The 14141-nt window shown below is 40.3% G+C and overlaps 1 protein-coding gene across 1 annotated transcript in view; it reads right to left on the bottom strand.

The window, feature by feature from the left end:
* Window positions 1-12192, bottom strand: part of SLC9A9 (solute carrier family 9 member A9) — a 383628-nt gene extending 371436 nt beyond the window's left edge. The window contains exons 1-2 of the mRNA XM_078389136.1: window positions 7340-12192; window positions 7169-7259 (exon numbers count right to left, since the gene is read on the bottom strand). The gene's annotated coding sequence lies outside the window, so the exon portion shown is untranslated. The remainder of the gene's footprint in view (window positions 1-7168; window positions 7260-7339) is intronic.
* Window positions 12193-14141: the final 1949 nt, after the last annotated feature.

The raw sequence follows: 14141 nt of genomic DNA, 5'->3' as shown, positions 1-14141 counted from the left end.
TGCATGTAAAACTGTCTCTCAGTTGGCGCCACCAGCCTCAGTCTTTTCCATCCCCTTTTCGTCTTACCACGGCAGTTATCATTTTGACAGTCTTGCTCTTCCTCCTCCCTCTCCTGTTAAACTTTTCTTTCACTGGAATATCCCAAGAGTTCTCCCCACTGCTGCTCACCTCCTCACCCTGTTGTCAGCCCTGCCAGACCTGCTTTCTTCTTCCCTGCTTCCCTCACTGACACTGCTTGCCCTCCTTACCTTGCTGCCAGCTCTGCCTTCTTCTCCCCCTCCTTCCCTGCCTCCCTGCCAATTCTGCCAGCCCCGCCTTCCCCTCTACCTCTTTCCCTCACCATGCTGCTTGCCTCCTTGTCTAGCTGGCATACCCTGCTTTCTGCATCCCTCGCTGTGGCTTGCCTCCTTGTTCTGCTGTCAGTTCTGCCAACCCAGTGGCTTCCTCTTTCACTTGTTAGCGCCGAACTGAACTGAAATGACCTGACCAGAGCTGTTCCTTTTCGCTCGTCACAAAAAGAGCAGCGAACAATAAAGCTGATAACTAAAGAGGCACCCCTCAAAAGAAACTGAAACAAAATGGAAATTGAAGTTTCTGCCATACATATCCTTAATAAACATATTCCCAATAGCTGTGTTAGGCAGAGTGTAGAAGATGGCAACATGTTGCTATTTGGGCAGAAGGGTAGTGCAGACATAACACTATCTTTCAGAAAATATATAACAGTTGTTGTGGGTTTTTCAGGCTCTTTGGCCATGTTCTGAAGGTTCTTCCTAACGTTTTGCCAGTCTCTGTGGCCGGCACTGTGGCCGGCATTTTCAGAGGACAGCATTCTGTGCTCTGGTGTAGTTGGCTTGGAAGTGGAGTATTTATGGCTGTGAGATGGGCTTTTGTCTTTTTCTGTAGATGGGTGATTAGTGTGTCTTGTTGTGGGTGTATTGTTGTGATAAGAAGGAGTGATTATCTGTCACTGTGGTTGATGGGTGTCATTAGCTGGTCTTTTGTGTGTAGTGATCCCCGGTCCTTGTGGCTGGGTGGAGTTCGTTGACCTTTTGCACGCTGTATTTTTGAGAGCTGGGAGCCAAGTTTTGTTGAGTTTCAAATATTCCTCTTTTTTGTTGAAGTTCTGCTAGTGCTTGTGGATTTCAATGGCTTCCCTGTGCAGTCTGACGTAATGATTGCTGGTGTTGTCCAGTATTTCGGTATTTTGAAATAGAATTTCATGTCCAGTTTGTTTTAGGGCATGTTCAGCTACTGCGTTAGGAAGAACAACCTTCAGAACACGGCCAAAGAGCCCGAAAAACCCACAAAAACCATTAGATCCCAGCTGTGAAAGCCTTCACAAATACAAATATATAATAATAATAATAATAATAATAATAATAATAATAATAATAATAATAATAATAATAATAATAATAATAATAATAATAATAATAATAATTTATTGTCATTGTAAGTATATACACATACAACGAAATTCACAGACACCCAGAGACCAGACACATGCACACACATAAAATTCCCAAACACCCACTAAAAGTTCCCCACTAAAAATACAAACATCTACACCGCAGGCCAAGTTACACAGTCCAACTAATTATTCACTACTGGTGGTCTTTAAGCTCATTATTAATTGCAATTATAGCTCTGATAGTTACAACTGATAGTTACTTTTTTAGTAAAATGAGCAGCATGTACTTGCTACTGCTAAACTTTGGTGGAGAAATTAGTCACTCAGGTGGATTTTTTAGTCATTTTTTGTATTCTAAAGTGGTTTTAAATGCACTATTACTGTGGTATACTGAGTAACATTAATGAACCACAAAACAAACAACCCACACAGTGGTTGATGAGTAATCAATGGTTATTTAAAGCTCTGGTTTAAAGGAAATAACTTACTTCAGGTATGCAATTTCTTATTGCTTTAGGATTCAACTTGCAGGGACCTGATTCTTCAAATTAAGAAACCTACATGAATTTGGGGAATATCTGACAGGCACTTGCAGCAATCATGCACAAATCAGAGTAGCAATGAATGCTCAATTAGAGAGAAATATTTCAGTTTTCTCTGGTTCTTGCACTGGTTGATACACAATTTCCAAAATATCTACAACTGTGTTACCATGAAGTAGAAATACATGCCTATAAATTGTAACATTAGAGGATGTGAATAATGTACATGTAAAGAGTATGAAATACACATTCATTACTCTAAAATTGATCGCATGGAAGATTCTTTGGCAAGTGAAAGCTAACAAGATCCAACAGGTGGCACCACATTTTTCATAAGATATTTCAGCTGATGGAATGAGCTTTCAGCTGTACCAATGAATCACTCTGCACGAAAATTTATGAATTCTGAATCTGAAGCACAAGAAAACTGTATGTATGTAACTTTTAAAGAAAAACAATTCAATACTTCAAACAAAAATGCTGAATTCATTCTACAGAACCGTTGCTAACTAAAAGCTATTTTGCAGCTGCTTCTGTTATCTAGGAACACAATACAACTGCCATCATTATATGCAATCATTTTTCTTATTTTAAAAAGTCAACTTTTTTCAATTTCCCAGACTTTGTCAGTGTTCACAATCACTTATTAATGCAAGCAACTTGAGGAATTAAATTTAATGAAGCTCTTCATAGCTTCCTAATGGTCAAACATGCATAGGAAACAACTCTTGGGAGGATTCAGGATGACCCTATGTTCCTATTGTTTTTGGTGAGAAGTTCACCAGAACTAGTACTTGTGTGCAGGCATCCTTCAGTCTTGAGAGACTATGATACCATGGTCTGAATAGAGGTCTTGGAACAGCGTCTAGTGTGGCTGAGAATTCCAATACAAGAATGACAATCCCTCCCACACTGAAGACAAATACAATGTCACCTATCCAGTGTCCTGATTTTGCTGGTTTCGGGACTGCCTCTTTGCTTCGGCCTGCTGGACAAGTGTCTCTTCAAATTGGGAGAGGCCATGCTGTACCGCCTGCCTCCAGGCTGAACACTCAGATGACAAAGTTTCCCTGTCCATTCCTAAGGCCTTCAGATCCCGCTTGCAGATATACTTGTATCACAGCTGTGGTCTCCCTCTGGGACGATTTCCCTGTACTAATTCTCCATACAGGAGATCTTTTGGAATCCGACCGTCAGCCATTCTCACAATATGCCTGAGCCAATGTAGATGTTACTGTTTCAGTAATGTATACATGCTAAAAATTCCAGCTCATTCTAGGACTACTCTGTTTGGAACTTTATCCTGCCATGTGATACCAAAAATGCGTCGGAGACAACACATATGGAATGTATTCAACTTCCTCTCCTGCTGTGCACAAAGGGTCCAAGACTCACTGCAGTACATGAGTGTACTCAGGACACAGGCTCTATAGACCTGGATCTTGGGATATGCTGTCAGCTTCTTATTAAGCCATACTCTCTTTGTGAGTCTAGAGAACATGGTAGCTGCTTTGCCAATGCGTTGGCAAAGAAGTAGTACTGCTTACAGTACATTCACCCTTAGGAGATGTTCAAATGACACCCACAAAGCAAAGTTAACCCTGAGCTGTTCCTCGGCAACAGCTATTTTTGATGCAAAAGAGAAAGGCGTAGCAGCAGTACTAGTACAAATTCTTTCAAGACAGAAGACAGTGTCATGAGTGCGGTTCTGAAGATCAGTTCTTCCCTTTCCACCTATTTCTGTCCCATCCTATCTTTAGCAAGCTATATGCAAAATTTTATTTTTCTGCCTAACTAATTTCTCTTATTCTTTTAAAAAATACAAGCACAACTAATTTTACAAGCACAGAACATTCTAACTACAGAGGATTGTGCTATGGTATGGCTTTCTTATGCACAGTGGTGAAACTCTTTAATAGATTATCGTCCAACACTTCCCCCGCAACCAGTACAACGTGTATTAAAAAGTGAAAAAGAGATCCTGTAAGTTTTAAATCAGAAAGTGCAACGCTACAATGTAAAGTACTAACTGCTATTGTGAGTCATGGTAACCATAGCAATGCATTCCCAAAGCCACTTAACTGTCCATTTATAACAACTGCTTTAAGTAAATGCAGAAGTTCCTCTAGCATTAGTGGGTTTTTAAAAAAATGTGTTTATCGTGTTAAAAGAAACTGTAGAACAGATGTTCTCTGGTGAACTGTGCTAGAATGTGGGTTTCTTCTCATATAGATGGAACTGTTATTTGCCTGCAAAGCCTAACCACTCCCATATACATCCTAAGCACTTTTGTGAAACTCCATTTTGCCCTATACGTATGTACCTATCTATACGCTCCTGCTAAGTATTTTTACTGCCATCCAGATGATGTAGGCCTTAATCAGTACTGACAATGACAATGTAAAAAAAACCCTGGTTTTTCAGGGTGCACATTAGAAGCTTTCAACCATTGTGTAAGCCTACTTAAAAACAAGGGAAAAACAAAGACCATTGGTAATGGTGTGGCTAAAAAATCTTGTAAATAAATAAATAAATATTGAGAACAGATAATTCTTTATAGATTTTTTCCCACAATTTTTTGATGAACTGTGAAACACAGCAGATTTCTGAAATAGATTAGCAGTGGGATGAGGCTCCACTGAAATGGACTCAGAACAGAAATTTCCAATATCACTAATTTGTTAAAAAAAAGAAGCACAAAAGACAATTTCTAAAGTATTTCTTCAAGTTGTTTTATTTTTCTTAACCATTCCCTAAAGTGATTTCTTAGCAATAAGATAGTTTTAGACATAAATGTGGCAAGATTTATGTAAGTTCCACATTCATTCAGCAACAACCACCACTACCCACCATAGAAAGGGGGGCAGAAAAAAAGCCCATTTGGATAAGCCCTTAAGTAGAGAACAAATTCATCTTGTAGTTTTAAAACTAAATAAAAGGACAGATTATTTGTCTTACTCTATTTGCCTTACTTTTATTAAAGTACTTCATTTGCTTTGAAATGACTGTCAGAATCTTATTAGCTATGCCTGCTGGTATAATTCCAGTGGTGACTTGCTGCTAGGTATGCTTCTAAAAGTTAAATCATTGGTGTTATACCAGTAGCTTACATTTATTATATAATAATGCATATAATAATTATTATATGTCTAATTATCTTACTGCTGTATGTTTTGAAAGCTGGAGCTATTGCTGGGTACCAATCATGAATTTCATCCCTGTAATAAAGGTAGTACAGGTTTGTATATCTGTTGGTGGGAAACACAAACAGAAGGTGCTATTACACTTATGTCCTGTTAGTGAAGTGGCTGATTACAGTGGGAAACAGAATGGTGGATTAAATAGGATATTGCTGTGATCCAGCGCAGATCACTTCTTATTTTCTTATTAGCAAGAACAACTAGAAATATGCATAAGGATTTTTTCCCATATTTCTTTCACTTTGGGTTTTTTCACATGTACTTATTTCATTTTTGTGTGTTTTTCATTTATCGCTCCTTTAATTTAACACAAAAGAGAAAAACTATTTTAGGTTCTTTCATCTGAATTTCCCATTTGTATTTTCTGGCACCAAAAACCCTTAAAACTAGTAAAAAAATAAATAAAAAAAAGCAGAGAGGCAAGGCAACAATCAATCTACTCCAAAAGCAGCAAACAATATACCAGAAAGAAAAATTATAATCACACCTAAATGGCCACTAGTTTATAAAGAAGGAATGCTTCTTGCAGTGTCCACTCTGCAGTGCCTAGCACCACCAGATGCCATGTAAAAATGCTCCACCAGCCAAGATATCTACTCCCCACTAGTCATATAAACAGAACAAAAAAAATACCTCAGCCACCCACCAGTTCAAAAAGCAATGAAATACCCGAAAATTAGAAAAGGAAAAACAACAGTGTGAGTTCAATAAGAGTCTATTGTGCCTGGGAAGCACAATTTAAAAAAAGATACAGAAGCATAGCATATACCACAAAACAGCCCCAGAAATCCTCCACAAAATACAACTTTAACAGAATAAATACACAGCAAACAACAACTTTCTTAAAAATCAATCAAATAAGGAAAGCATCCCTCTACATACACATACACAACAAATAAAAAAAGGAAAATAAAATCACAGTGTGTCACTGGTTTCCAACTGGAACCTCTTAAAAATTCAAAATTCCTGCTACCTCTCCTGGATATTTTGATTGGATGCTGACAGCAGCTCTCATAATGCTATTGGATGGAAAAAATTTCAGGTGATTTGATAGACAATGGGTGAAAGGCAAAGAAAAGGAAAGGAGACAAAAGTTTCACGTATTCCTCTTTCTTTCTTTCATACAAACCATTTGTGTTTCAGAGACTGTCTTCCAGGAATCAACAAAAGAAAACAAATGAAAAAGGATCTTCTGTATTTTTTTCTTTTGTACACATATGAAAAGCTCCCCCCCTAACCATAACCTGCTGATGTTGCTTGGTGGCCTCTGGGAAAATCAGTATGCTCTAAAGACTTTTCTTGCTCAAGGATGATCTACAATCCAGGATTGAGAATAAAAATAAATAAATATACTTGATCAGATATTGACCACGCAATTTGTGTTTTGGTGTGGACTGTAATGGCTATGAGGAAAAAAAATGAAAATACTACTGTTGCTACTATTAGTATCATCATTTGTTTTATTTATATGCCACCTTTCTCATCATAAGGGACTACAAATGGCTTACAATTAGTTAAAGCACTACAATAGTCCCCATTAAAAATACCAGAATGTAATATTAAAAAAATTATAAACCCCTCCCCACAGATACCAAAAAATGTGGAAGTAGGGAACATTGTACATAGCATTGTCTCTTGCTCCCTCTAGTGGCTGGGTCTAGTAAATACACCATGGAAAAACATATAAATATGCATTTCAGTGTGTTTTTATTTAACGTTTTGAGGCAGCTGATAAATAAATCCATGAATGCTGATCCAGTGGATGGGGGAGGAGGTCCTACTGTAAAAACCAAACAATATCACAATTAAAAACATTTTCAAGATCCCTGAATTCAAATTCCTAAAAAACCCAGTTATCTAGATCATTTTAAAGCCTGAATGAAAAGGAAGGTCTTTGTCTACTGATGGAAGGACAACCTGGGACTAGGCACTGAAATAGCCCTCTCATACAACCTCACCTAATGAAGTAATGGTGAGACAGGACCAAGTGAAGAACAGACTGGTTACTTACCTGTAACCATGGTTCTTCAACTGGACCTCTGTGAATTAACACAAGTGGGTTAAAACAGCGCCTGCGCTGGTCCTCTCGGAATCTTCTAGAGCTTTAGGAGAAAAGTAAAAAGTTTAGATTGCCCTATAGCGCATTTTGAAAAACTTGCCCTGGCTTCGGCACCCCTCATACCCAGTCTGGTTCCGATATGTGGATGACACCTTTGCAATTCGGAGTCATGGTGAAGAAAAATTGGAAGAATTTCTCAACCATCTCAACAGCATCCACCCAAATATACAATTCACCATGGAAAAAAGAAATAGAGGGCCAACTCCTGTTCTTAGATGTCATCATCCCATGCAAAACTGACCTCCGACTGGGACCCAAGGTCTACAGAAAACCCACCCACACAGATCGGTACCTACACAAAAACTCCAACCACCACCCACAGCAAAAAAAGGCATAATCAAAACACTGGTAGACCGTGCAAATCGGAACTGTGAAGCTCAATTTCTCAGAACTGAACTCAACCATCTGAATTGGGCCCTACAGGCAAAAACTCCAAAAATGAAATCACAAGAGCCATCAAACCACGAAAACAACACCAAACTGAAGAAGAAAAACAGCCACCCACAAATAAAGTATTTCTGCCATACATCAAAGGAGTCACGGACAGCATGGGGAAACTTTTGAAAAAACACAACCTACAAACAGTATTCAAGCCCACCACAAAAATACAACAAATGTTACGGTCAGCAAAGGATAGACGGGACCCCCTCACCACTGCAGGAGTATACTGAATACCTTGCAGTTGTGGCCAGGTTTATATTGGAACCACAAAATGAAGCATCCACACCAGAATCAAAGAACATGAGAGACACTGCAGACTAAAACAACCAGAAAAATCTGCAGTAGCTGAACATGCCCTAAAAAAACTGGACATGAAATTCTATTTCAAAATACCAAATTACTGGACAACACCAGCAATCATTATGTCAGACTGCACAGGGAAGCCACTGAAATCCACAAGCACCAGCAGAACTTCAACAAAAAAGAGGAAAGTTTGAAACTCAAAGTTTGGCTCTCAAAAATACAGTGTGCAAAAGGTCAACGAACTCTACCCAGCCACAAGGACAGGGGATCACTACACACAAAAGACCAGCTAATTGTACCCATCAACCACAGTGACAGATAATCTCTTCTCCTTATCACAACAATACACCCACAAGACACACTAATCACCCATCTACAGAAAAAGACAAAAGCCTATCTCACAGCCATAAATACTGCACTACCAAGCCAACTACACCAGAGCACAGAGTGCTGTCCTCTGAAGATGCCGGCCACAGAGATTGGCGAAACGTTAGGAAGAACAACCTTCAGAACATGGCCAAAGAGCCCAAAAAGCCCACAACAACCATTAGATCCCGGCCGTGAAAGCCTTCGCGAAAACTCAAACCTATTTTTGTGAATCATGAAATCATAGCATATCCAGCAAAGTTGTACATTTTTCAAACTAATGAATCACAAGACCCTGACTTGCTGACTTAACAAAATGGCTTCCAAGAAAGAAAGAAAGAAATCAAATCTGTACAAATTGTCTGACATACAAATAGAGTAACAATGAAGATTCCATAGGGATTTTTTTTTTGAAAACTAAGGAAAACTTAAACATTGCTGATGTGATAGCACTTTTAATTAGCACATTTCTGATGCACACTCTCTTTTTCTCAAATCCATACAGTTTTAGTAATATGGCCATTCCAGGGTGTGGAACTGGCACAACTCAACTCCTTCTCTTTTAGGATCTTCTGCTGGCTGATCTTAGTGAGCACAGGAGTTGTGATAGCACCTCTGAGACCAGTCTGCACGTGGGGGATAAGCAGCAAAGTGGTAATGTTGGCAGAAAAGATTTCCATCCATTTAAAAAGCTGGTACTGTATATCTTTGATCTGGGGCTGCACTGCCTCACTGACTTTCAGCCAGAAGTTAGTTTCTTCCTAGATCTTTCTTGGAAAGGCACACCTTGTTGCTTCCCCCGGTATCCAGTAGATGGTTCTAGTGTACCACAGAAGTCCACTTAGAAAGGGATGGCAGAAATAAGCTTCGAGACAGACTCCATCAATGTTTTAAATCAATACTGAGGGGTCCTGCTTTTGAGATTATTGGTATATTATAAATATGATATATTTTTATAAGGCAACCTCTAAGAACTGAAATTACTTCAGCATGTACTAGCCAAGATAAATGTTTCTACAGCTCATGAAGGCACACCTGTTACTCTCTTTTTCCAGGTAAGACAGTTATGGAGAAAGATATCATTATCATGAAGAAAAATCTATATGGACATGCCTATTCTACAATCAAAGAATGGAAGCAATGCTAGAAAAGATTTTAAGCTTAGTGAGACACAGGAGCTGTGTTCAGCAAAGAAACAATCCTAACAGGTACAACAATATAACAGAAGTAACAGAAACTAAGCAGAACAATCCAAACCCCCAAAGCACTTTGCACAAAAAGGAAGAAGATAAGGAAAGAAAGGAGGGGGTGGAAAACATGATTGTATTTGTTACCAGTGAAGAGTGGCATACATACTAATTAAATTCCCCATGGAAATTTCTAAAAGCATTATTTGTGTATTTCATCTCCAGCTACAATTCCTACAGTAGAACATATGTCTTCCTGAACATTTTGTGCAGTATATTGAAAGTACTTATGATATACTAGATTATATTGGCAATGAAATGAAAAAGTTCACAAATGTAATCTTCAATATGCTTTTTTTCAGATTAAAATATAACAGAATGGTCTCAGCGCAAACATGTCGTGCCTTCATTGAATATTTCATATTATGAAACTCAAGGTTAGATATTAAATATAAAACTTGAGGCCAAATCCAATTTTATTCCTAGCAAGAGATGCTCCATTAAAATTGATGCACTGATGTTAGTGTTTGCTAGGAAGTCCCATTCATTTTGACAGGCTTACTCTAGTTGGGATGAAATTAGATTTATTTTATAGCTTCTGAAGTTTGTGTCAAGTCTTAATATGTCTAAATTACACATTAAGGATCAGTTGGAAAATGTATTGTACTGTGAAATGTTTGTGTAACTCAGGTTTGCACAGCTGGTGCCAGCATATTTAAAACACTGGGAAACATGTACCAGTGACTTTCCGATGGTAACCACCTCCAGCAGAACTGAGGAAGTCTGGTCTTCTATTGCAGCATCCCTATATGACCCTTCCCCAATCAGCTCTGGAGGTTTGGAAAACTTTCTGGAAGCATTTGCAGGTGTGTGTGTGTGTGGGGGGGGGTTGCTGGGAAAGGGGAGAGGGAAATGTATGAGAATCTCTTCCAGAGGTATGATAAAGTTTATTATTTTGTTTAAAATGCTTTTACCTAGCTTTTCTCCGTAAGAAGGACCCAAGGTGGCTTATGTCATTAAAAGGCAACATTTAAAGCTATAAACTGTAAGTATACAAATAGTAAAAAGGATCAAATACTGCACAAAAAGACAGTAAACAAAAGCAACACCAAAGACACTACCATCAATTTAAAAAACCCCACTCAGGCAGCCTGTCATTAAGGGAAAGCCTGCCTAAAGAGAAAGGTCTTTGTCTACCTGTGGAAGAACAGCAAAGCCTGGCCTCCTGAAGGAAGGAACTGTGAAAGCTGCAAAGTTCTACATCTGGGGGGGGGGGGGAACCAAATGCACAGTCACAAGATGGGAAATACTTGGCTCAGTAATATTACATATGAGAAGAATCTTGAAATTTTAAGATCAAAACTGAATATGAGCCAACAGTGTGATGTGGCTGCAAAAAAGGCAAATGCTATTTTTGGATGCATTTACAGAAGGATAGTCTCCAAATCCATTGAGGTACTAGTCCCCCTCTGTTTGACACTGGTTAGGCCTCACCTAGAATATTATATCCAGTTCAGGACACTACACTTTAAAAAGGATGCCAACAAACTGGAACAAGTTCAAAGGAGGGCAGCAAATATGATCAGGGGACTGGAAGCCAAACCCTATGAGAAAAGACTGAAAGAATTGGGTATGTTTAGTCTTGGGAAATGAAAATTAAGGGGAGATATTATAGCACTTTTCAAATACTTGAAAAGCAGTCATACAGAGGAGGGGCAGGATCTGTTCTCAATCATTCTAGAATGCACGACACATAATTATGGGCTCAAACTACAGGAAGCCAGATTTAGGCTGAATATCAGGAAAAACATCTTAACTGTTAGAGCAGTAGAACAATAGAATCAATTACTGCAGCAGGTGGTGAGCACTCCAACACTGGAAGAACTCAAGAGAAAAGTGGACAACCATCTGTCAGATCTGCTTGGATTTGTATTCCTGCATTGCACAGGAGTTGGATTCAATGGCCTCACAGGACTCTTCCAACCTGATTCTAAGCAGAGATGGGGGGATTTGTATACAAATATCTCCATGCAGCTGGATTTAACGAGGGTTTGGCCCCTGGGCCTGGACCATACACTCACATGTCCGATGGTGCCGGCAGCCTCACACTTCCTCCTAAATCATTGTCAGAGCACCACTCTCTTCCTGCTCAGCAAGCGACCCAGCAGACTCGTCCTCCCTCCCATTGCCAGGAGTGGTTGGTTAGCCAAGTGGGGCTCCAGGAGTGACTTTAATGAAGAGTGAGGCTGCTGCTGCCAGAGACATGAATGGATGGTCTGGCCCCAGGGGGCTGGCCCCTCAATAAGTCCAGCTGTGCAGGGATATTCCAACTCCCACCCCAGACAACTGTCTAGAAGGATGGCATGGTTGATGCCATGGAAGATCTAGCAGGTTCAACAGGGATATATACTCCTGCCGTCCAGTTCCTAGCATAGGTCATCCAGCAAGGTGACCAAAAGTAGTCTTCATCTCATAACCAGGCCTGAAGCCAGACTAAAATGGATCTAGATAATATATCTTATTGAAGAACCCTTGAAATTGAGAAGCCACAATCCACTCCAGAACCTTGCAAAAAAAATTGGAATATTAGAGACTGGCTGGTAATTATTTCATATTATGGGATCCAAGGAGGGCTTCCTCAACAATGATCTTACTATTGCCTCCTTGAAGTATACTGTACTAGGATCCTACCCTGTTGTAAGGAGGCATTCACCACTCTTCCTACGCCCCCCCCAATAGTCCCTTTCTGGCAGCTTTTATAGCCAGGAAGGGCAAGGGTCCAGCAGACAAGTGGTAGCCTTCACTCTCAAAGTGTTTTGTTGACATTATCAGGCTGCAGAAACTGATACATTAACAGAGGGCAAGCAGGCGCCATAGTTACATTCACAGGACCTATATCAGCTACAGCATCCAAGTCAGAGCAAATCAGAATAATTTCCCACACACACGTGTCGTGCAAATTGTTCACAGCAAGATACAGTGTGGTCTACATTCGCTTCCTTTGGGCCATGATGTACGAGGCCCTGGACCACTCAAAAGAGCTCCACTGGATGACTCTCTGCAGATACAATTGTGGCAGAGAAGAATGACTTCTTTGCTGTCGCCACTGTCACAGAACAGGCCTTCCAAAGGGCCCTAGCTGTTTGGTTAGACTCCTTTCATGTTTTCCACCACTGTTGCTCAAGTCTACATCCTAATCATTTCATCGTCACTAGGTCCCTGGTAAACCAGATGGCCAGTCTTGCTCTATTTGGTGGGAATGTTTAGGAGCTTCTGCCATTTCCCCATTCCAGAGATAAATAAGGGCTTTAACAGAATTGCCTCCCATGGTGATAGGAAACTCCCCCAGAGATGTCAGGAAACCATGTGGATCCACCAACCTTGTGAGGCAAACTCTATTAATCTGTGCCCCACCCTGCAAAGGCTGAGTTCCAGTGAGTCTGAACCCGACCATCTGAACAGTCTGGACATGACAGTGAAATTGCAGAGTTCCTCCATAACCAGGTCACCAACATATCCCAGTGCAGAAAGTGAGGTCTAAAACGTTCTCTGCCCCATGGGTGAGGGCAGATATCATTTGGGACAGATCCATGGTTGTCATGGAGGTAATGAAGTCTACACCAAGTCCTGATAGAGCTGCCTCAGCATGGCCACTGAAGTCTCCAACACCCTGAGATTAGCTCAGTTGGTATAGAAAGGGACATTGTTGAGCCATGGGGTGGGCAGCACACTAACAGAATCCCTATTGTGTCCTGGGCTCCTACTTTCAGAGACATACATTCAAACCCAAGGAACTGAGGAATGTTACATCTGGTGAGAGGGAGGGAATAATAGACCACTGGAATTCCAGTGCAGCTATTCCTTGCACACTTCTGCTAACATATTACCGGAAGCCAGCCCCAGTGAAACATCCACAGCTTAATCAGGTAGAATCAGATCTATTTGAAATATATATGGCCCATAAAACAGATATTAAAACCTCTTTTTTTACTTGCACCAGTCTAACCTATTCATTCAACCTTTAAATCTAAATAGCAGAGATTTTTAGCCTTCTGTAAAATGATTGCTATTTATCCAACTTTTTTAAAAAGGGGGGGAGAGGGACAAAAAATCCAAAACTTTACTTCCTCATTTCTCTGAAAACTCTGATACGCTATTAAGGGACCAACCCGACAGGCCTTCGCCTCCTTTACATGCTGCTTCAGTGTGCACAACAAAATGCCAGTGGAAAAACGAGCCCATTGTTCATGGGTTTTTTCAGGAGTGTGTGCAAAGAATGACAGGGGAAAGCTGTGCATGAAAAATTATTATTTAGGTATTGGTTGCGAGCCACCCTCTACTTTCTACCCGAAGAGACCCAGCGCTCCCTAATCCCGTATTTCTACAGTCCGTTGTGCTCGCTGGTCAATCGTGGCTGCCCAGGATGCCCGCACGCACCCTATATTTACTGTATTCGCCACCCCAACCCCCAAACCCAGTCCCTCCAATGCATTTTTATTCACGACTCATTCAGACTCTGGATTCGATCCGGCCAACAGATTCCAGACTCTGAAGGCTGAGGTACGGAA

The sequence above is a fragment of the Pogona vitticeps genome, chromosome 3 (assembly GCF_051106095.1).
Source record: "Pogona vitticeps strain Pit_001003342236 chromosome 3, PviZW2.1, whole genome shotgun sequence".
NCBI classification, from domain to species: domain Eukaryota; kingdom Metazoa; phylum Chordata; class Lepidosauria; order Squamata; family Agamidae; genus Pogona; species Pogona vitticeps.
Note: the sequence above shows the minus strand (reverse complement) of the source record. Positions and strands in the feature narration are given on the sequence as shown.